This window comes from Mercurialis annua, linkage group LG4 (assembly GCF_937616625.2).
Source record: "Mercurialis annua linkage group LG4, ddMerAnnu1.2, whole genome shotgun sequence".
Classification (NCBI taxonomy): domain Eukaryota; kingdom Viridiplantae; phylum Streptophyta; class Magnoliopsida; order Malpighiales; family Euphorbiaceae; genus Mercurialis; species Mercurialis annua.
Genome location: NC_065573.1, coordinates 5487615 through 5511512, shown reverse-complemented (window position 1 = coordinate 5511512; position 23898 = coordinate 5487615).

Here is a 23898-nt window from a genome sequence, read left to right as displayed (position 1 = left end):
TTGTAAATCCGGAAAAGTATTTTAAATAAATTTCCACCCTTTCAATTTTTTTTTATTTTTTTTTTTGGAGCTCAATTTAAACCAACTGCTAAACGGTAATTTAAACTCAATTGAGAAATCTTTAATTTCAAACATCTATTCTGTAAATCTCAAAAATTAAAATGCTGGCATACTACAACATGATAAAATAACTTCAACGTTGAATTCTTAAAACAATGACTTATCTCATAAAACATCATTTGAAACCATCGCTTGTTAACACCAGACCAAACATAATATTTCAAAATATTTACTGGCAACTCAACCAAAAACCATCTTTTTAAGAATTTAAAAATCAAACTTCTCTTATAACTCTATGTCGAAATACAAATCGGATAAAACAATATTCTCGATAAGAATCTCTAAATCAACATGTGGTCAAACAATGCATGACCATCAAACACGTTTTAAGGTTTAACCCAAAATCTCTTTAATTGAAAAATAAGGCTAGCGTCCAACATACGATCACATTTAACATCAACAATTGAGGCCAAAGCCAAGATGTACTTTATTAACAAGGCAAAAGCAGTTCAACGCATCACGTAAAATAACTGTAACATTACCATATATTCTAAATCGTTTTAGGCATAAACGACAAGTTTTGTCAAACATCATACCCAAGTATGAGTCTTTAGGGAAAATTTACCAACCAATGATTTCCCGAGAAATCAAAAGCAATAATACTCACCCTAGTGAAATAATCTCAACATGGTAAAACACAGCAATTAACATCCAAGTGAAATAAATTGTCAATCAAAGCATCAATACCAAATAAGGACTGACAGACATCACCTATAGGATGTAGGCTGAAGGTTTGAAAACAAATGATGACGTTTAAAAGACAAGACACGAATCCTAATTCCGCAGTAGTTCCTAAGACACAACGATACTTAACAGAGTAAACACATAGCAAGCAATGGCCTTGGTTTGGAACCAAAGCTCTGATACCAAGTTTGTCACGACCCATTTTCATGAATCGTGACCGGCGCTAGGGCATGGGTAATGTAGTACCAACACCCGTAGCTAGCCTTTCTTATAACATACAATTTAATTAAACCTGCAGAAAACCAATGCTCGGGGGCAACCGAGACTTCAGCCTAAATCTAGCAGTTATAATATTCAATAATTAATATAACATGCTTATCCACTTCTGAGTCTAAAAATATGGGCATAACATAAATAATCCGAAATAATTATATAACATGCCAGAGCAATATAACTAGTCAGACCAATCCGACAAACAACTGTTATAATAATAAAGACGTCTAGTCAACTACTGCGGTCTAAGAATAAAACAGTTTTACAGTTTATTAAAATAAAAGAAACCTCCGAGGAAAAGTAAATGCGGAGATCACCAGACTCTCTCAGATCATAACCCTGGGGAAAATTGGGAAAACAACGGGGTCAGATATACTGAGATGAGTTTATACCACTATCTACATTTATTAAGTGGAAAACCTTTAAAAATGTTTAAAACATTTAAATACGATATTACGATTAATAGTTGGAACCCTAATCCACAATTCTAAATAATAAACATAATCCAACAGGTCTGGTCCCGAGAGCTGAGCTACACCGAGTTACCACTGACCACACTTATACCAGAGTCCCGAGAGCTGAGCTACACCGAGTTACTCTACTTGGTCCCGAGAGCTATGCTCACACCGAGTTACCACATTACCATAATTACCTTTCCCAGATCATTACCGGTGCGCACGCAGTCCTAATGATGCCCATTAGGTAGCATGTTCCAACTAGAAGCCATAATATAAAAACAGTTCGAAATATACGTACAGTATATATATATTTAATATTAAAATAATAATTTACTTAATAAAGCGGTAAATAGTAAGTACAAACTCACTGCTTGCTAATCCACGTGAAATACCGGCAAGCAACTAACTCTGATTCGCCTCTGAAGCACGAACAGTAGACGAGTCTAGACAATAAAATAATTATTAAAATCAGACCCTAACTCTAGAGAGTACTAGACACCACATAAGACTGGCACAATTAACACGTAGTAACAAACAATCCAAAGTAACACAAATATATCAAAAAGGTAATAAAACCCAATTAATATAAGTCTATTGAGTTCTCGCTTAAAATCCAATTTATAAATATTATTTAATAACTTTAAATAATAAATAATTTACAAATAGTGGGTTTGCCGAGTTACCAATAACTACCAAGCTAACCTCACTTGTCGGATGACCCAAGTCTAATCCGACTCAAAACGTTTATCAAATATAAACCCGAGTTTATATTTATAAAACAATTTAACAAAATATTAATCCATTTTAAAAGCGGAACTCAATAACTTCAATTCTAAGTAACCCAAGTTACAACCAAAAACTTAATCAGACAAATTTTAAAAACGTTTAAGAGCTAAATTATAATTTAGCCAAAATGACATACCAAAAAGATATTTAAAATCAAATATAATTACCCCAGTAATTATATTAATTTAAATTATAAAATAATCGTCAATTTCAATTTGTCAAATTTTATATAACGAAATCCAAAGTTTAAAAATATAAACTCAATCACATTGGCACGCTAAGCCCGAAATCTCTAATTAACCATTAAATAATAATTAATAATAATTGTTAATTGAATTTTTAATAACTCAAATATTATTTTGTAGATTTAAAAATAATATTACCAAACTGTCAACTTATTAATTTAACATGAATTCCCCAAATTAAAATCAAAATCAATTAATCAGTAGATAAAATTTAACTTAAAAATTTTATTGATTTAAACCAAAAAAACCTAAATACCACTTTAGTCACTTACCCATCTCTTTCATTTAACAAACAGATTCAACTCCCTATTGAATATAGTCCAAATAAATAATTTAATTAAAAATTATTTAAATTATAATAAGATTAATATTAATTCTAGAATTAAAATAATGGTACCCAAAGTAATTTAAAATCATAATTAACAATTAAATCGTCGAAGTAATAGTCGAAACTAAATTTGTAACTTAAATTAAAAATCAATTATAAAACAGTTAATAAATAAGTTAAGGAATCAATATGTTAAAAGCAAAATAAATCAATGACCTAAAAAAAACCTTTAACCAAAAAAAATCAAAGCAGCCAATAAGCCAAAGACACCTCGTCATCTTCAACATAAGAGCAAACCTAACATTAACAATACAGTAAACAAAAGCCGCAACCAAGATTTCAAAAGATAGAAATGATGGAATTTACCAAATTAATAAATAATATAATAATGATTAATTCTTCAAAAAAAACATAAGAAATAGATTATTTTTCCATTAACCCATGGCATCACAAAAAGACGAAACAATGATGGACAAGAATTATACAAATGGAAAAGTTACGTTGATGACATGGACTAATACATGGGTGGTGAAATTTTTTCCTAACAAATGTATTAGAATAAAATAATGAAAAATAATAGATTACCTCTTTTCAAATTGCAGAGGAAGGAAATAATAATCGCATAAAGACAATGCCACTTTCCGCCGAAAAATAAAAAGGAGGAGTCTGAGTTTTGTTATTGAATTAGGGCAATGAGATGAATGGTAAAACACGTGTGTGTGTATTTATATATAAGTAAATTGGAGTTAAAATATTTTAAATGCACTCAAAAAAAATATTCATCTATAAAATTTTATCCAAAAATTCAAATTTAAAATATAATACGTCATAAAATTTAAATTAAATAAAATAAGATAATAAAAAAAATATGGGATATTACAAAAGGTTACAGAACAAATTCAAGTTATTCATCTTTTTAGAAATTTAAGCCAAACGTTTACAAACGTATCGGAAGAAATCCACGCGTTTCACCTATTAGTAATTTAAGCCAAAGGTATACAAAGTTACGAAACAAATCCAAGCGTTTCACCTTTTTAGCAATTTAAGCCTAACGTTTACAAACGTTGCGAAACAAATCTAAACGTTTCACCTTTTTAGCTATTTAAGCCAAACGTTTACAAACGTTACGAAACAAATCCAAACATTTCACCTTTTTAGCGATTTAAGTCAAACGTTTACAAACGTTACGAAACAAATCCAAACATTTCCCCTTTTTATCAATTTAAGCCAAACGTTTACAAACGTTACAAAACAAATCCAAATTTTCACATTTTAAGCGATTTAAGCCAAACGTTTACAAACATTAGGAAACAAATCCTAACGTTTGACTTTTTACCAATTTAAGCCTAACGTTTAGAAACGTTACGAAACTAATCTAAATTTTTCATCTTTTTAGAAATTTAAGCCAAACGTTTAGAAACGTTACGAAAACAATCCAAACGTTTCCCCTTTTTTGCGATTTACGCCAAACGCTTACAAAATTTATGAAACAAATCCAAACGTTTCCCCTTTTTAGCAATTTAAATCAAACATTACAAAACGAATCCAAATATTTCACCTTTTTAGCGAATTAAGCCAAACGCTTACAAACTTTATGAAACAAATCCACACGTTTCACCTTTTTAGCGATTTAAGCAAAACACTTACAAACTTTATGAAACAAATCCAAATGGTTCACCTTTTTAGTGATTTAAGCCAAAAGTTACGAAACGAATCCAAACATTTCACCTTTTTAGCGATATAAGCTAAACGTTTACAAACGTTACGAAACAAAACCATACGTTTAAAACGTTACGAAACAAATCCAAACGTTTCATATTTTTTGCGATTTAAGCCAAATGTTTACAAACATTACGAAACAAAACCAAGCGTTTAACCTTTTTAGCAATTTAACCCAAACTTTAACAAACGTTACGAAACAAATCCAAGCGTTTCACCTTTTTAGCAAATTTGGCGAAACGTTTAGAAACGTTACGAAACAAATCCAAGCGTTTCAACTGTTTATCAATTTAAGCCAAACGTTTACAAACGTTACGAAACAAATCCAAACATTTCACCTTTTTAGCGATTTAAGCCAAATGTTTACAAACGTATAAAACAAATCCAAACGTTTCACCTTTTTGGCGATTTAAGACAAACGTTTACAAAGGTTACAAAATAAATTCAAATTTTTCACCTTTGTAAAAATTTAAGCCAAACGTTTACAAACGTTACGAAAGAAATCCACGCGTTTCACCTTTTAGCAATTTAAGCCAAACGTTTACAAAGTTATGAAACAAATCCAAACGTTTCACCTTTTCAGCGACTTAAGGCAAACGTTTACAAACGTTACGAAACAAATCCAAACGTCACACCTTTTTAGGGATTTAAGCCAAACGTTTACAAACATTACAAAACAAATCCAAACGTTTCACATTTTTAGCGATTTAAGCCAAACGTTTACAAACATTAGGAAACAAATACAAACGTTTGACCTTTTTAGCAATTTTAGTAAAACACTTACAAACTATAATACCCCGTATTTCTATGAGCCACGTGTAAAGATTTTATTATCCGGGAATATATAAATTAAATTTAAGCGTAAATTTAATTTATAAATATCACTAAACGTATAGCGTAATAATGAGAGTTTAAAAATTAAATCGGGGATTTAAATTTTAACAAAGGGATATGAACGAGGCTAATAAACGGAAAATACGACTTGGCGTCGTATATGAAAATATATTGATAATTAATATATCAATATACATCTTTAAATGGAGAGTTTAAGATTTCGGACAAAACCCCGAAATTAAAATGTCGAAACTCGGAAAGTTCGACGAGTTATGGATGAATATAAGTTAAGATATATATATATATAAAAATATATATATTCAATAATTAAAAGAAGAAGAAAGAAATTGGTGGAGGTGAGGTTGGCGGCAAGTAAAGAAGAAAGGGATAATTTAATTCCTAATTTTTTACTTCAATTAATTTTCAGTTATTTAACTAATTAAGTATTAATCGTAAGTTCAAATTGAAATAAAATAATTTATAAGTCCCGAGCGAATAATTTTAGTGTTAATATTCGCGAAATAATTTGACGAATCTACCGTCAAATTTTTGTGGAATTTGGACATTGTAATTTTAATTAAGCGAGACTGATTTGGATCTAATAAATCTTCCGAGATTTATTAAAAATAAAATATAAGTCAGATGCGAATAAAAATTATATTTTTATTTATTTTATATTTTATTGAATTTTTGGGTAAAGTTTCGTAAAATTTGGAATCAGTCTCCGTTTGGACTACGAACGACTAATTAAAGTCAGAGTTAAAGTGCATGATTGAGCTAGTACCAAATGATACTTTAGCCAAATCATTTCTCTATAAATAGAGAAGATGGGGGTGCTTGCTAGTTATAACAAGCGGGTCGGCGCGACGCGATCCATTTGGCTATTCCGACTCCGATTCTTCAACGAATCCAGTAGTAATCGAGGTATTAATCTCGTATACGATGTTTATTTCGATAAATAATTATTATATATTCGATATTAAACGGTAAACGTATCGAATCGATCGTGTGCGTATCGATTCAACGTTTTAATTATAAAATTGAATTGAATTGTGTAGTAGAGTGTTGAATTAATGTTTCTGGATGCTTCAGAGTGTCGGAAATTGGTTGGTGTGACCTGGAATCAAAGATTCCGGGACTGTCCGTACTATGCGGGCGCACAGTATTGAAACTATGCGGGCGCACAGTGGACTGTGCGGACGCACAGTAGGCTAGTGGGGGAAAATGATTTGGGCTTTCGCCCTGACTCGGTTCGGTTTGATCTAGTTAGTTCTAATCGATCCGAAAAAAATATAAGTGGACTATTAAAATATGAATTAGGATGTTTAAAAACATTGCTGATACATGAAAATAAAGAATGGGGTAGATGTCATAGGTACTAATAGGAACTACTGCAGCACATAGGATTTGAGTCATGTCTCCTACATATATTTTTATGTTTCATAGGTTCTCAGCCTTCCCTTTTGGGATATAAGACTGCGATATACGCGTGTGTGCGATTCGTCTAGACAATTCGATATCGATGCTTGAATATCAAGCATGGAAATAACGTGAAGACATTGTCGAAGTCATTCGATAGTTGTACAAGGAGATGATTGACAAAATAAGTACGAATTCAGAGAAATGGAGTAGTTGTGGAGGAAATCTTACTGGTTACAGAGTGGGTCAGGAGGAAACTTACAAAAACCAAATGATATAACCTTATGGTTATTCATTTAAATGATTTTAAAAGCATAATTGTGCCTAGACATGAGACGTCATCACCCTATGCACAACTATGCAAATATTTTAAAAGTGATTTTTAAAACAAATTGTTTGAAAATGCGCGCAAATGATTGAAAATATTTCATACATATTTGTTTTTATTGTAAGTATACCTAGACCAGAACTCTGTAACAAAAGTAAATACTCGAGATCAAGTAGTAAGCGATTCTCGAGGGGCTAACAGAAGCATATAAGAGTGAAAGTTGGAGAATATAGTTATGGACAAGAACGCATGAAGCGAGCTGTAGTTCACTGAACTACAATATGTATTCGGATAGCAATGCATATCCGAGTTACGACAAGTTAAGGATAAGTATATCCTTAAACAAGAAGTCTGGGAAATTGTACCCTGAGACACTAGGAGTAAGAAAGGAGAGATAGAAATTACTAATCGAGCAGTGATTAAAACGTTTGAGATACGTCACTTCTCACTAGCGATTAGTGTAACTTGAGTTAGAAAGACTCAAGGTAAGTGAAAGACAAGTGATTCAGTATAACAATAGTAGATGGAGATAGTGTATAGACGAAGCGAGTTTCAGATGATGTTTAAAAACAGACAGGGTGTAGTAAAATCCTGATAATTTTTAATTGAACCGTTGGATCGGTTAAATATTGAAATATCATATTCCTAAGATGGTTGCCTAGAGGTTAATCGTTGCGATCGTCAAACAGAAAGTTAGACGATTGATATTTTTGAAAGTGGTGATGAGAAACTTGCGTGAATTTTGGCAGTGAGCCAAAAGTGCAAGTGATGAAATTATGAAATATATAGTTTAATTAACTTAGGATTATCAATGTAAGATCCATATATATGTAAATGAATTTGAAAACTGTTATGAAACAGTGGTTTCAAATTGAGAAAATTTCGATTACCGGGCCTTGTGATTATGAAGTCTTGGCTGGCTGGTGCAAAATATACATGTGGAGTACATGTATTTGAAAGTCGGGCCAGAAATGTGTAAAGTATGGCCGACCAAAAGTGGAAAAAATGTGAAACAGATGTTTTATTTTTAATATAAATGTTTTAAAAATGGAGCGAGAAGTTGAGAGTGGCTATAGAGCATTGAGGATGACTTTTAGCTGCGAGCATGGAGGCTATATGTGGATAATCAAAATGCGATACGTAGCGTTAGTTAGATCAAAGATATAAGATCTGAGAATTTTATGCATCAGAATTAATGAAAGATTCTGAGTAAGCCATAGTTTGAGATAAACAATATGTTAAGAGTAGAAATATCCGGATATTAAGTTAAGAGTTCTGCGATAATAAAAGGAAAAAGACTGTTGACCTGTGAAGGGACACATCAGATAGTAAAGATATATGAGAAGATAAAGATGAGATATAGAAAGTAACGTCGTATGAAACGAGTTACGATTAAATAGGCGTACGAGTAAAAGGTAAATCGCTTATTACATTAAAAGAGAGAGTATATGGAGAAGAAGTATTGAGTCTAAGAGCTTATGTTAAACAATCATATAAGCTGTAATTTCAGAATAAGAAGAGAAAACATAAGTTGCGATCAGTGTGTATCGATATTAAGAGTAACATGGAAACGTTTTATCGATGTGCATGATTGCTAGTTTGACTTTACCTGGCTATGGTGTAAGTAAAGTCACTAATGTAAACTCAATTGAGTTTGAGATATGGTACACTAACAGTGAAGGTGTCAGTAGTATATATAATTATAAGTGTGCAAATGAGTATTGCACGAAGGGAATAGAGAAGTATAATAGAAATACATCTCACACGTTTGCAAAAGGTGAGTAAGAAAGAAGTTAAACAAAAGCCTACTATGACGGGAGCATAAGTCAAATCTGATAAGTGGATTTGCAGAACGTGGTAAGAGTACCACTAGTTCTGATGTGGACATGGAGTGAGCGAACACTTCAGCTGTTCTTATGAGATATGTAAGAACAAGGAGTTAAGTTACTCCTATAGTATTTCTGGAAGAGTGTTAATGGACAATGAGTCTGTGTGACTAATAAAGAAAGGAGACGCACAATGTGTGCGACTGGTGTTATGATTTCTGAGAAAACATTAGAATTAAGTTATGTTCTCCAAATGTGAGTGACATCTTGGGGACACAAGCAATAATAAGTGATGTTGAAAACATGAAAGAGGTTATAAGTGGAAGTAGCCAGTATGGCCAAAGAAATTAGTAATTTCTTGAGTTTCACAGTTTTCTGTGAATATTGCTTGCAAGAGTTACAATAATCTTTGCATTAGCAATGAAATTCAATAAAGAAAGTGTGAAGGTTGATTCGATAAATCAACGTGAAGTAGATTATGGAGATATAAAAGGAACGATTGGCAATAGTGCAAGTGTTAGCACTATTCATAACATTCATAAGATGTTGAAATAGTCAAGTAGAGCTATGTTATGAGATAACATGATTAAGATATAGAAAATGTTTCTCGATGGCCGAGAAGCACGAGGTAACTACAAAATGTATGAATTAGAATTGATAATAGCTATAGTCGCACTGAAAGTTGAAAGACACTAGTGATATGATACGAAGTGCGAACTATTTCGAATAAAAGTAATTGTAATAGAAGTCAAGAGGCACTACTTGTATTATACAAGGAGTAAGTTGCCTACGAATCAAAAGTCATAAAAGTTAGAATTATGATATAAGAAGATCAGAGAAGGATCGTACAACCTAATTGTAAAGAGAACAGTTAATGGATTGTTAATTAGAGTAGCACAGTGAAAGTGTGGAGGTTTGCATAAATTACATGCATACTACACTACTGTGCTAGCGATTATGCAAGGTATTGTCAGGCATTAGACGTAAGGTTTTAAACCTTAGAATTCTATTGGCTCAGCCAAGTATGAGACCAGTATGAAATGATTAGCTCAAAGAGAGTATAAGTTAGAAGTACACAATTAGAGTACGTGATGAGTATTGATACGAAAAGAAAAGTTTGCGAATTCAGTATTGTTGATGAAATACTGAAATAGGACAATAGATTGTGTGAACAGACTTGTATAGTCTGAATATCACATAAAATGTTTTGTCTCAGTACCACGAAGAGGTACTATAGGGGTATGAAAGTGTATCTGTAGAACGATATGACAAGGATGGTAGTAACTGTCTAAAGGACTAGTAAGTCAAACTGGAATGCCAGTGACTATACTGAATTTGGCAACTATTGCCAGAACTAAAATGGAAATGAGAAGAGATGTCGAAGGATTTGGTAGTCAAAACACCTAAGTATTAGGAAAGTTTTGACTCAATATAAGTGATTGTGAACAGTATGATGAAGATCATACGTTCCATACTCTCAAAACTTTGCAAATAACAGTAAGTCAATGACAGTCTGAACGTGAAGTCTACGGATGACTAAAACTTGTAAGAAGTTTTAGATCAGTAAATAGACAGTAGTATCGTTTGTTGCCCATAAGTAACAAACGACTTAAAGGGGTAAACCCAGTAGTAAGAATATACACGTCCAAAGTGTATAAAAGACTATGGAGTAAGGTTAACCTAACCGATAATGAAAAGATTATAGAATAATGCTAAGAGGCAGCATTATGAGATCAAAGTAAATGATCTCCTTTATATTAAGAGAAGTAAAAGAAAAATAGACGATATAATACATGATTTGACAAAGATAGAAATCATGTGTATACATATGAGTGAACAATGTAAGGATTTACACTTCGTTGATAGACGAAAGACATTCAATAAAAGACACTGATCGAAGGAGAAAACGTAATACGATAAAGAATATGACCTAGGTTATAACGGAATGTGGAGCGTTAACTCCAAGTCATGATGAATCGTGACATATAAGGAAGTTGCATGAACATGCCACCGACGAGTTGGTGTCGTGACAAGTATTCCGTATATCATACACGAGTACTGTAAGGACGAAGTTTAGAATCTACCTCTGATAGAAATAAGCTTATGCTACATAAAGCATAAGGAATAAGGTATAAAAGATGTTAAGGGTTAATAAATTTACATGGCTAAAATTTTAAATTCAAGGTCAAATTTTTATAAGGAGGGGAGAATGTAATACCTCGTATTTCTATGAGCCACGTGTAAAGATTTTATGAGCCGGGAATATATAAATTAAATTTAAGCGTAAATTTAATTTATAAATATCCCTAAACGTATATCGTAATAATGAGAGTTTAAAAATTAAATCGAGTTGGCGTCGTATATGAAAATATATTGATAATTAATATATCAATATACATCTTTAAATGGAGAGTTTAAGATTTCGGACGAAACCCTGAAATTAAAATGTCGAAACTCGGAAAGCTCGACGAGTTATGGATGAATATAAGTTAAGATATATATATATATATTAAATAAATAAAAAGAAGAAGAAAGAAATTGGTGGAGGTGAGGTGGGCGGCAAGTAAAGAAGAAAGGGATAATTTAATTCCTAAACTTTTACTTCAATTAATTTTCAGTTATTTAACTAATTAAGTATTAATCGTAAGTTTAAATTGAAATAAAATAATTTATAAGTCCCGAGCGAATAATCTTAGTGTTAATATTCGCGAAATAATTTGACGAAGCTACCGTCAAATTTTTATGGAATTTGGACATAGTAATTTTAATTAAGCGGGACTGATTTGGACATAATAAATCTTTCGGGATTTATTAAAAATAAAATATAATTCGGATGCGAATAAAAATTATATTTTTATTTGTTTTATATTTTATTGGATTTTTGGGTAAAGTTTCGTAAAATTTGGAATTAGTCTCCGTTTGGACTACGGACGACTAATTAAAATCAGAGTTAAAGTGCATGATTGAGCTAGTACCAAATGGTACTTTAGCCAAATCATTTCTCTATAAATAGAGAAGAGGGGGGAGGCTCAGAGGCTCACCTCAGTTTCATAACTGAGGTGATTGCTAGTTATAACAAGCGGGCAGACGCGACGCTATCCATTTGGCGATTCCGACTCCGATTCTTCAAAGAATCCAGTAGTAATCGAGGTATTAATCTCGTATACGATGTTTATTTTGATAAATAATTATTATATATTCGATATTAAACGGTAAACATATCGAATCGATCGTGTGCGTATCGATTCAACGTTTTAATTATAAAATTGAATTGAATTGTGTAGTAGAGTGTTGAATTAATGTTTTTGGATGCTTCAGAGTGTCGGAAATAGGTCGGTGCGACTTGGAATCAAAGATTCCGGGGCTGTCCGTACTGTGCGGGCGCACAGTATTGAAACTGTGCGGGCGCACAATAGACTGTGCGGGCGCACAATAGACTGTGCGGACGGACACTCCCTACTGTGCGGAAGCACAGTAGGCTAGTGGGGGAAAATGATTTGGGCTTTCGCCTGACTCGGTTCGGTTTGATCTAGTTAGTTCTAATCGATCCGAAAAGAATATAAGTGGACTATTAAAATATGAACTAGGACGTTTAAAAGATTTAAAAGAACCTCGACGTTTGAGGATAGTCGGGTTATTAAAACGATGTGATGTTTTAATAAAATCCTATATTAATCAATGTGATTAATTTCAAAAGGACTATAAGTTTATACCAGGAATGGTATTATATATTGAACGAGAAGTTCAATATTATTGAGATTAGTTTATGTGTTTGTTTATAGAGTTGTCTATAAACATTAGTTGTTTGAGTCTATCGTTTATACGATAGGACTAGAGTTAGAAATTCAATGTCTGATTTGTTTTGACATTTGAATTTTAATTAGATCTGACGAGTGGTCGATCTAGCGAGCCAAGCACCAACGTGTTTGACTGACAAGCTTGTTTGGAGCTTACGTTTTTTAAAATGGGGACGACAGTACTGTGAGTTTTACTTTGTGGTTTTTACTTTTGAATATTTATATTTAAACTATTTTTAAATAACAAATCGCACTAGTATAATTAACCATGAAAGATCCATTGGAACAAACTTCCTATTGGTTTTCAATAGGACTGTGTGATCACCAGTAATACGATAAATACGAGACTGTGTCTGACATAGAGGTCAGTTAATGTCATTGGGCGTTGGAAGTGCTAGCGACCCTGACTTAACAGTCTGAGATGGCAGTAAAGGTTACGGTCACAGGCAATACTGTGATGGCAGTTTCACGGTTACGGTCCATACACCAAGCTTAGACGGCAGTGATTCAATTCACGGTCTAAAGCCCATGTTGTGTAGGTTGAGACCCATACAATCGTGTACCTTGTAGGGCTTCATCTGGATCAAGTAATTGGTAATATTTTATATATACAATTGTTTTATATACATGCGATTTGAATATTCATTTGTAAATGTGTGAACTCACTCAGAAATATTTATATTTCTGACCCTCCCCAACGTTTACCTTTCAGGTTATCAAGTACAAGGTCAGACTTCCATAATAATTCTGGAAGTCAATGTCAGCCATACCTCTAGAGTTGCAAGTAGTCGGGTACTGGGAAGTCTGTCTTTTTATTTACAGCAGTTCAAACATATTTTGATATACTCTGATTTGAACTACTGTATATATATATATATATATATATATATATATATATATATATATATATATATATGATTGAAAAGCTGCGTGTTTTCTAAAATGCTTTAACCAGTTGTTTCAGAGATACACTGGTTTCATATTTTTAGCATTTTAGGATTGTATTGGAAACAGAGCATGTACGTCATATGAGATTGATGTTTGTGCTCTGGTTTCTTGAAATACAATCAGGGTTTTAAGAATCCAGTTTTCAGAAATGTGTTTTCGTTAAACGAGAAAAAGTTTTAACGGTATTTTCTGAAAACATAACATATGTGATGTATGGTCTTGAATTGCGAAACCGTTTTTAATAATGGTGTTATAGTATTTCTGCAACGAGGTTGCAAACCTTTTTATGTTTTAAAACGCAAAAAATTTATAAAGGATTTTAGGCTTACTACGGGTTTCGGAGCAACCACTCCTATTCCCTAGCGCCGGTCGCGATCCATGAATTTTGGTCATGACACAAACGTTACGAAACAAAACCAAACGCTTAAAACGTTAAGAAACCAATCCAAACGCTTCACATTTTTAGCAATTTAAGCCAAACTTTTACAAATGTTACGAAACAAAACCAAACGTTTCACCTTTTTAGCAATTTAAGCCAAACACGTTTACAAACGTTACGAAACAAATCCAAGTGTTTCACCTTTTTAGCAATTTTAGCCAAACGTTTACAAACGTTACGAAACAAAACCAAGCGTTTCACCTTTTTAGCAATTTAAGCCAAACACGTTTACAAACGTTACGAAACAAATTCAAGCGTTTCACCTTTTTAGCAATTTAAGCAAAACGTTTACAAACGTTTCGAAACAAATCCAAACATTCCACATTTTTAGTGATTGAAGCCAAACGTTTACAAATGTTACGAAACAAATCCAAACATTTCGAAACAATTCCAAACATTTGAAACTTTACGAAACAAATCCAAACGTTTCATTTTTTTAGCTATTTAAGCAAAACGTTTACAAACGTTACGAAAAAAAATCCAAATGTTTCACATTTTTAGCGATTTAAGCAAAATGTTTACTAAGGTTATCAAACAAATCCAAATGTTTCCCCTATTTAGCGATTTAAGCCAAACATTTACAAACGTTACGAAACAAATCCAAGTGTTTAACCCTTTTAGCGATTTAAGCCAAACGTTTACAAACGGTACGAAACAAATCCAAACGCTTCACCTTTTTAGCATTTTAAGGCAAATGTTTATAAAAGCTACGAAACAAATCCAAACGTTTCACTTTTTTGGAAATTTAAGCCAAACGTTTACAAACGTTACGAAACAAATCCAATAGTTTCTCATTTTTAGCAATTTAAGCCAAACGTATACAAACGTTACGAAATAAATCAAAGTGTTTCACCTTTTAAGCAATTTAAGCCAAAAATTTAGAAAAATTACGAAACAAATCCAATCGATTCACCTTTTTAGCGATTTAAGCCAAACGTACTAAACAAATCCAAACATTTCAACTTTTTAGCGATTTAAATCGAAAGATTACAAACGTTACGAAACAAAACCAAACGTTTAAAACGTTACGAAACCAATCCAAATGTTTCACATTTTTATCGATATAAGCCAAACGTTTACAAACGTTACGAAACAAAACCAAACGTTTCACCTTTTTAGCAATTTAAGCCAAACATGTTTACAAACGTTACGAAACAAATCCAAGTGTTTCACCTTTTTAGCAATTTTAGACAAACACGTTTACAATCGTTAGAAACAAATCCAAGCGTTTCACCTTTTTAGCAAATTAAGCAAAACGTTTACAAACGTTTCGAAACAAATCCAAACATTCCACCTTTTTAGTGATTGAAGCCAAACGTTTACGAATGTTATGGAACAAATTCAAACGTTTCGAAACAAATCCAAACATTTGAAACTTTACGAAACAAATCCAAACGTTTCACCTTTTTAGCTATTTAAGCAAAACGTTTACAAACGTTACGAAAAAAATCCAAATGTTTCACCTTTTTAGCGATTTAAGGTTACTAAGGTTATCAAACAAATCCAAATGTTTCCCTTATTTAGCAATTTAAGCCAAACATTTACAAACGGTACGAAACAAATCCAAACGCTTCACCTTTTTAGCGATTTAAGGAAAACGTTTATAAAAGCTACGAAACAAATCCAAACGTTTCACCTTTTTAGAAATTTAAGCCAAACGTTTACAAACGTTACAAAACAAATCCAACAGTTTCTCATTTTTAGCAATTTAAGCCAAACGTATACAAACGTTATGAAACAAATCAAAGTGTTTCACCTTTTTAGCAATTTAAGCAAAACGTTTAGAAAGGTTACGAAACAAATCCAAACGTTTCACCTTTTTAGCGATTTATCAAACGTACTAAACAAATCCAAACATTTCAACTTTTTAGCGATTTAAATCAAACGATTACAAACGTTACGAAACAAAACCATGCGTTTAAAACGTTACGAAACAAATCTAAAGATTTCATATTTTTAGCGATTTAAGCAAAACGTATACAAACGTTATGAATCAAATCAAAGTGTTTCACCTTTAATGCAATTTAAGCCAAACGTTTAGAAAGGTTAAGAAACAAATCCAAACGTTTCAACTTTTTTGCGATTTAAGCCAAACATTTACAAACATTACGAAACAAAACCAAGCGTTTCACCTTTTTACCAATTTATGCTAAACGTTAACAAACTTTACGAAACAAATCCAAGCGTTTCACCTATTTAGCAATTTAGGCGAAACGTTTATAAACATTATGAAACAAATCCAAGCATTTCAACTGTTTATCAAATTAAGCCAGACGTTTACAAATGTTATGAAAAAAATCCAAACATTTCACCTTTTTCGCGAGTTAAGTCAAACGTTTACAAACGTATGAAACAAATCGAAATATTTCTCCTTTTTGGTGATTTAAGACAAACGTTTACAAAGGTTACAAAACAAATCCAAAATTTTCACCTTTTTAGAGATTTAAGCCAAACGTTTACAAACGTTACGAAAGAAATCCAGGCGTTTCATCTTTTAGCAATTTAAGCCAAACGTTTACAAAGTTACCAAACAAATCCAAGCGTTTCACCTTTTTAACAATTCAAGCCCAATGTTTACAAACATTACGAAACAAATCTAAATGTTTCACCTTTTTAGCGGTTTAAGCCAAACGTTTACAAACGTTAAGAAACAAATCCAAACGTTTCACCTTTTTAGCGATTTAAGCCAAACGTTTACAAACGTTACGAATCAAATCCAAACGTTTCACCTTTTTAGCAACTTAAGCCAAACGTTTACAAACATTACAAAACAAATCCAAACTTTTCACATTTTTAGCGATTTAAGCTAAACGTTTAAAAAAATTAGGAAACAAATCCAAACATTTGACCTTTTTAGCAATTTAAGCAAAACACTTACAAACGTTACGAAACAAAGCCAAACGTTTAAAACGTTACGAAACAAAACCAAACGTTTAAAACTTTACGAAACAAATCCAAACGTTTCACATTTTTAGCGATTTAAGCCAAACGTTTACAAACGTTACGAAACAAAACCAAGCGTTTCACCTTTTTAGCAATTTAAGCGAAACACGTTTACAAACGTTACGAAACAAATCCAAGCGTTTCACCTTTTTAGCAATATTAGCCAAACGTTTACAAACGTTACGAAACAAATCCAAGCGTTTCACCTTTTTAGCAATTTAAGGCAAACGTTTACAACCGTTACGAAACAAATCCAAAAGTTTCACTTTTTTAGCTATTTAAACCAGACGTTTACAAATACGAAAAAAATCCAAACGTTTCACCTTTTTAGCGATTTAAGCCAAACGCTTACAAACTTTATGAAACAAATCCAAACGTTTTACCTTTTTTGCAATTTAAATCAAGCGTTACAAAACGAATCCAAACATTTTACCTTTTTAGCGAATTAAGCTAAACGCTTACAAACTTTATAAAACAAATCCAAACGTTTCACCTTTTTAGCGATTTAAGCCAAACGCTTCCAAACTTTATGAAACAAATCCAAACGTTTAAAACGTTAGAAATAAATCCAAACATTTCATATATTTAGCGATTTAATCCAAACGTTTACAAACATTACGAAACAAAACCAAGCGTTTAAAACGTTAAGAAACAAATCCAAATGTTTCATATATTTAGCGATTTAAATCAAACGTTTACAAACAATAAGAAACAAAACCAAGCGTTTCACCTTTTTAGCAATTTAACCCAAACGTTAACAAAAGTTACGAAACAAATCCAAGCGTTTCACCTTTTTAGCACATTAGCCTAAACGTTTATAAACGTTACGAAACAAAACCAAGCGTTTCAACTGTTTATCAATTTAAGCGAAACGTTTACAAACGTTACGAAACAAATCCAAACATTTCACCTTTTTAGCGAGTTAAGCCAAATGTTTAGAAACGTATGAAATAAATCCAAACGTTTCACCTTTTTGGTGATTTAAGACAAACGTTTACAAAGGATACAAAACAAATCCAAATTTTTTACCTTTTTAGAAATTTCAGCCAAATGTTTACAAACGTTCCGAAAGAAATCCATGCATTTCACTTTTTAGAAATTTAAGCCAAACGTTTACATAGTTATGAAACAAATCCAAGCGTTTCACCTTTTTAGCAATTTAAGCCTAACGTTTACAAACGTTACGAAATAAATCTAAACTTTTCACCTTTTTAGCGATTTAAGCCAAACATTTACAAACGTTTCGAAACAAATCCAAACGTTTCACCTATTTAGCGATTTAAGCCAAACATTTACAAACGTTACGAAACAAATATAAATGTTTCACCTTTTTACCGATTTAAGCCAAACGTTTACAAACGTTACAAAACAAATCCAAATGTTTCACATTTTTAGCGATTTAAGCCAAACGTTTGCAAACATTAGGAAACAAATCCAACGTTTGACCTTTTTAGCAATTTAAGCAAAACACTTACAAACGTTTCGAAACAAAACCAAACGTTTAAAACGTTACAAAACAAATCCAAACGTTTCACATTTTAGCGATTTAAGCCAAACATTTACAATCGTTCTGAAATAAATCCAAGGGTTTCACGTTTTTAGCAATTTAAGCCAAACAAGTTTACAAACGTTACGAAACAAATCCAAGCGTTTCACCTTTTTAGAAATTTTAGCCAAACGTTTACAAACGCTACGAAACAAAACCAAGCGTTTCACCTTTTTAGAAATTTAAGCCAAACATGTTTACAAACGATACGAAACAAATCCTAGCGTTTCACCTTTTTCGCAATATAAGCCAAACGAATACAAACGTTACGAAACAAATCCAAGCGTTTCACCTTTTTAGCAATTTAACCTAAACGTTTACAAATGTTATGAAACAAATCCAAACGTTTCCCCTTTTTAACGATTTAAGCCAAACGTTTACAAACGTTACAAAACTAATCAAAACATTTCATATTTTTAGCGATTGAAGCCAAACGTTTCCAAAGGTTAGGAAACAAATCCAAATGATTACAAAAGTTAAGAAACAAATCCAAGCGTTTCAACTTATTAGACATTTAAGCGAAATGTTTACAGACGTTACGAAACAAATCCAAACGTTTTACCTTTTTAGCGATTTAATCCAAACGTTTAGAAAGGTTAGGAAACAAATCCAAATGTTTCACCTTTTTAGCGATTTAAGCCAAACGTTTACAAACGTTATGAAACAAATCCATCCCCTTTTTAGCAATTTAAGCCAAATGTTTACAAACGGTACGAAACAAATCCAAACGTTTCGCTTTTTTAGCCATTTAAGCCAAACATTTACAAACGTTACGAAACAAATCCAAACGTTTCCACTTTTTAGGGAATTAAGCCAAACGTTTACAAACTTAACAAAAAAAACCAAATGTTTAAAATGTTACGAAACCAATCCAAACGTTTTATACTATTAGAAATTTAAGCCAAACCATTACAAACGTTACCGGAAAAAATCCAAACGTTTCCTTATTTTAGCGATTTAAGCCAAACGTATAAAACGTTATGAAACAAATCCAAACTTTTCACCTTTTTAGCGATTTAAGCCAAACATTTACACACGTTTAAAAACAAATCCAAACGTTTCGCCTTTTTAGTGATTGAAACCAAACGTTTACAAACGTTAAGAAACAAATCCAAACGTTTCCCATATTTAGCAATTTAAGCCAAACGTTTTCAAACGTTACGAAACAAATCCAAGCGTTTCACCTTTTTAGTAATTTAAGCCAAACGTTTACAAACGTTCCGAAACAAATCCAAGCGTTTCACCTTTTTAGTAATTTAAGCCACACGTTTACAAAAGATACAAAACAAATACATGCGTGTCACTTTTTTAGCAATTTAAGCCAAATGTTTACAAACGTTACGAAATAAATATAAACGTTTCACCTTTTTAGCGATTTAAGCCAAACGTTTACAAAGGTTACGAAACAAAACCAAATGTTTAACCTTTTTAGAAATTTAAGCCAAACGTATACAAACGTTAAGAAACAAATCCTAACGTTTCCCCATTTTAGCGACTTAAACCAAACGTTTAAAACGTTACGAAACGAATCCAAACATTTCATCTTTTTAGCGATTTATTCCAAACGTTTACAAACGTTACGAAACAAAAACCTAGTGTTTCACCTTTTGAGCGATTTAAGCCAAACGTTTACAAACATAACGAAACAAATCCAAGCGTTTCACCGTTTTAGCAATTTAAGCCAAATGTTTACAAACGTTACGAAATAAATCCAAGCGTTTCACCTTTTTAGCAATTTAAGCCTAACTTTTACAAACGTTACGAAACAAATCCAAACATTTCACCTTTTTTGCGAAATAAGCCAAACGTTTACAAACAATACGAAACAAATCCAAATGTTTCACCTTTTTAGTGATTTAAGTCAAACGTTTACAAATGCTATGAAACAAATCCAAACGTTTCACCTTTTTAGTAAATTAAGCCAAACGTTTACAAACGTTACGAAAAAAATCCAAACGTTTTACCATTTTAGCGATTTAAGACAAACCGTTACAAACGTTACGAAACAAATCCAAACATTTCACCTTTTTAGCGATTTAAACCAAACGTTTACAAAGATTAGGAAACAAATCCAAATGTTTCACTTTTTTAGTAATTTAAGACAAACGTTTACAAACATTACGAAACAAATTCAAACGTTTCACCTTTTTAGCGATTTAAGCAGAACGTTTACAAACGGTACGTAACAAATCCAAATGTTTCAAATTTTTAGTGACTTAAGCCAAACGTTTAGGAGTGCTACGAAACAAATCCAGACGTTTCATCTTTTTGGCGATTTAAGCCAAACGTTTACAAACGTTACGAAACAAATCCAAACGTTTCATTTTTTAGCTATTAAAACCAAACATTTACAAACGTTACGAGACAAATCCAAATGTTTCGTCTTTTTTCCAATATAAGGCAAACGTTTACAAACGTTATGCAACAAATCCATGCGTTTCATCTTTTTAGCAATTTAAGCCAAACATTTACAAACATTAAGAAAAAATCAAACGTTTCACCTTTTTAGCTATTTAAGCCAAACGTTTACAAACTTTACGAAACAAATCCAAACGTTTCATTTTTTAGCAATTTTAGCAAAACATTTACAAACGTTACGAAACAAATCCAAACATTCCACCTTTTTAGTGATTGAACCCAAACGTTTACAAATGTTATGAAATAAATCCAAACGTTTCGAAATAAATCCAAACATTTAAAACTATACAAAACAAATCCAAATGTTTCACTTTTTTAGCTATTTAAGCAAAACGTTTACAAACGTTACGAAAAAAATCCAAATGTTTCACCTTTTTAGCTATTTAAGCAAAATGTTTACTAAGGTTTTCAAACAAATCCAAATGTTTCACCTATTTAACAATTTAAGCCAAACATTTACAAACGCTACGAAACAAATCCATGCGTTTCACCTTTTTAGCGATTTTAGCCAAACGTTTACAAACGGTATGAAACAAATCCAAATGTTTCATCTTTTTAGCAATTTAAGCCAAACGTTTATAAAAGCTATGAAACAAATCCAAACATTTCCCCTTTTTAGAATTTTAAGCCAAAAGTTTACAAACGTTACGAAACAAATCCAATCGTTTCTCATTTTTAGGAATTTAAGCCAAACATATACAAACGTTACAAAACAAACCAAAGTCTTTCACCTTTTTAGCAATTTAAGCCAAACGTTTAGAAAGGTTATGAAACAAATCCAAACATTTCACCTTTTTAGTGATTTAAGCCAAACATTTACAAACGATAAGAAACAAATCCAAACGTTTTCCCATATTAGCGATTTATGCCAAACGTTTACAAACGTTTCGAAATAAATACAAACGTTTCCTCTTTTTACCGATTTAAGCCAAACGTACTAAACAAATCCAAACATTTCAAGTTTTTAGCGATTTCAATCAAATATTTACAAACGTTACGAAACAAAACCATACGTTTAAAACGTTATGAAGCAAATCTAAAGGTTTCATATTTTTAGCGATTTACACCAAATGTTTACAAACCTAATGAAACAAAACCAAGTGTTTCACCTTTTTAGCAATTTAAGCCACACTTTTACCAACATTATGCAACAAATCCAGGTGTTGCACCCTTTTAGCAATTTAGGAGAAATATTTACAAACGTTATGAAATAAATCCACGCGTTTCACCTTCTTATCAATTTGAGCCAAACGTTACGAAACAAATCAAAGCATTTCACCTTTTTAGCGATTTAAGCCAAACGTTTACAAACGTATGAAACAAATCCAAACTTTTCACCTTTTTAGCAATTTGAGCCAAACGTTTACAAAGGTTACAAAACAAATCTAAGCATTTCCCCTTTTTAGCAATTTAAGCCAAACGTTTACAAACGTTACGAAACAAATCCAAGCGTTTAAACTTTCTAGCAATTTAAGCCTAACGTTTACAAACGTTACGAAACAAATCCAAGCTTTTCACATTTTTAGCAATTTGAGCCTAACGTTTACAAACGTTACGAGACAATTCCAAACGTTTCACCTTTTTAGCGATTTAAGCCAAACGTTTACAAACGTTACGAAACAAATTCAAACGTTTCACCTTTTTAGCGATTTAAGCCAAACGTTTACAAACGTTAAGAAACAAATCCAAACGTTTCCCCTTTTTAACGATTTAAGCCAAACGTTTACAAACGTTACAAGACAAATCCAAACGTTTCCCATTTTTAGTTAATTAAGTCAAACGTTTACAAACATTAGGAAACAAATTCAAACGTTTCACCTTTTTAGCGATTTAAGCAAAACACATACAAACTTTACGAAACAAAACCAAACGTTTCAAATGTTACGAAACAAATCCAAACGTTTCCCATTTTAACGATTTAAGCCACACGTTTACAAACGTTACGAAACAAAACCAAGCATTTCACCTTTTTAGCAATTTAAGCCAACGTTTATAAACGTTACGAAACAAATCCAAGCGTTTCACTTTTTTAGCAATATTAGCCAAACTTTTACAAACGTTACGAAACAAATCCAAACATTTCACCTTTTTAGCGAAATAAGCCAAACGTTTACAAACAATACGAAACAAATCCAAATGTTTCACCTTTTTAGTGATTCAAGCCAAACGTTTACAAATGCTACGAAACAAATCCAAACGTTTCCCCTTTTTAGAAAATGAAGCCAAACGTTTACAAACGTTACGAAAAAAATCCAAACATTTTACCATTTTATCGATTTAAGCCAAACCGTTACAAACGTTACGAAACAAATCCAAACATTCCACCTTTTTAGTGATTGAACCCAAACGTTTACAAATGTTACGAAATAAATCCAAACGTTTCGAAATAAATCCAAACATATAAAACTATACAAAACAAATCCAAATGTTTCACTTTTTTAGCTATTTAAGCAAAACGTTTACAAACGTTACGAAAAAAATCAAAATGTTTCACCTTTTTAGCTATTTAAGCAAAATGTTTAATAAGGTTTTCAAATAAATCCAAATGTTTCACCTATTTAACAATTTAAGCCAAACATTTACAAACGCTACGAAACAAATCCATGAGTTTCACCTTTTTAGCGATTTTAGCCAAACGTTTACAAACGGTATGAAACAAATCCAAATGTTTCATCTTTTTAGCAATTTAAGCCAAACGTTTATAAAAGCTATGAAACAAATCCAAACATTTCCCCTTTTTAGAATTTTAAGCCAAACGTTTACAAACGTTACGAAACAAATCCAATC